The 1,623-nt window shown below is 41.4% G+C and overlaps 1 protein-coding gene and 1 pseudogene across 1 annotated transcript in view; both read right to left on the reverse strand.

Annotated features, from left to right (window-relative positions):
- LOC101562512 overlaps positions 1–433 on the reverse strand; it is a 14,805-nt pseudogene extending 14,372 nt beyond the window's left edge.
- Positions 1–1,623, reverse strand: part of Gphn (gephyrin) — an 837,950-nt gene that overhangs the window by 141,419 nt on the left and 694,908 nt on the right. The window lies entirely within an intron of this gene.

A 1,623-nucleotide genomic window follows, 5' to 3' on the forward strand; every position in this document is an offset into this window, starting at 1 on the left:
CCTGGGTCATAGATTGAGTGGCAGGATAGCCACTAATGGCTCCAGTGCCCTCAGTCTGGCCATCCAGCTGCCCCTCAGACACCTGGATCACCCTGTACATCACTTGACGTTGGGATCAGGGAAGGTGGCAGCTGACTGGATACTAGCAATAGCCACACTGATTGGGTCCTCCCCAGTAGCCACTGCACCTTCCTGGATCTGCACTGTCCCCTCTTCTGTTTCAGCTGTTTTCTGCTGCCCCTTCATCTCTCTGTGAGGGGGCACATCCGAGGAGCTGGTCCTTTTGTGGAGGTCTTTGTATCTCCTGACTCAGGCTTCAGGGCTGTCAGGCCACTGCCGCTCCGGCCGCCGATTTCCCCAGACAGCGTTCTCTCTCCCGACCTGGTTAGCTCCATAGACCGCTGCTCATGCGCACTCGCAGCTCGCCGCCATGTTGGTGAGGGTGTACCAACTTTCAAACATGTTTTTTGGTCTATCAATATTGGAATGTGTATAGGAATATAATTCCTGTTGTACATTACTGGTGTCAACATAAAACTGATATAACCTTATTTACCAAAATTTAAGCTATATATTAGTTTTTGCCCTAGAAATCTCATTTGTTAGGCATTCAAGAAAAAGATAAATTGTGCGTAAGGATGTTTCTTGCCATAACTTGTTTATATTAAAAATGCTTCTAGAAATAATACTACTGAAACATAAGAAAAATTTGATGTCTGCATGCAATGGAATACTCAACCTATTAAAAATAATGTTGCATTCTTCATTTACATAAAGGTTTGCCCACAGAATATAGGCTGTGTTTTTCTAAACAAAAGAGCAGCCTGCAGATCAGCATTCTTCAAATATGTGTATGTGTGTGTACATACATGTATATCAGTATATTAAAGATCTGGAAGGATGTCAGTTAAAATGCAGGTTATTTTCATCTTTTGGGGTTTTCTATCTTGTTTGAAGGATTTTTTCCTTCTTATAAAGAGTTTTGGTTTATTTTTCATTAAAGTTATGCCAGGGAAAGAAAAACAGATGCATGGGTTCATCAGTGTGAAGTTTGGCAATGGAAATCAGGACATTTTTTTTTTTGTCATGTAGCATTTAGCACATTAGAAAACTGTGCAGTGTCAAAGGATAGAAATACTAATATTCAAGCAATGTTGTCAACTATGCAATAGTCTATGAATGTCAAATAGTCTACTGAACTTTTTTCTCTTTGTCTGGATATACTGGCAGCAAATTTGAAATGAGGAAAGTTTATACCCCTTTTATATTCTATTTAAAAACGAATAGAAAATAAATAGAAATGGTCTGTTATACAGCGACAGTTGTAAAGAACATCAATTATACAAGGAAAAGATTAATGACAGAAAGTGATTACAAACACCACACATTAGCAGTGAGTGGTCAGTAGACTCTCAGAGGGCTTTGAGATGGTAGTCAGCAGAAGCCACTTTGTAGTCACTGGCAATAAACAGTGATGCAGAATTCTTTGCTAGATACTTTAGAAATCACACAAAGAATAATGCAAGACAGACCCAGTCCTAGCCCAGGTCCGGTGAGTGTGTGGAGAGCTTCCTGCTACCCTGCGCCGGCGGGACCAGTCCCAGCCCAGGCGCAGCGTGGGCC

Source organism: Octodon degus, unplaced genomic scaffold (assembly GCF_000260255.1).
Source record: "Octodon degus isolate 3935 unplaced genomic scaffold, OctDeg1.0 scaffold00007, whole genome shotgun sequence".
Taxonomy (NCBI): Eukaryota; Metazoa; Chordata; class Mammalia; order Rodentia; family Octodontidae; genus Octodon; species Octodon degus.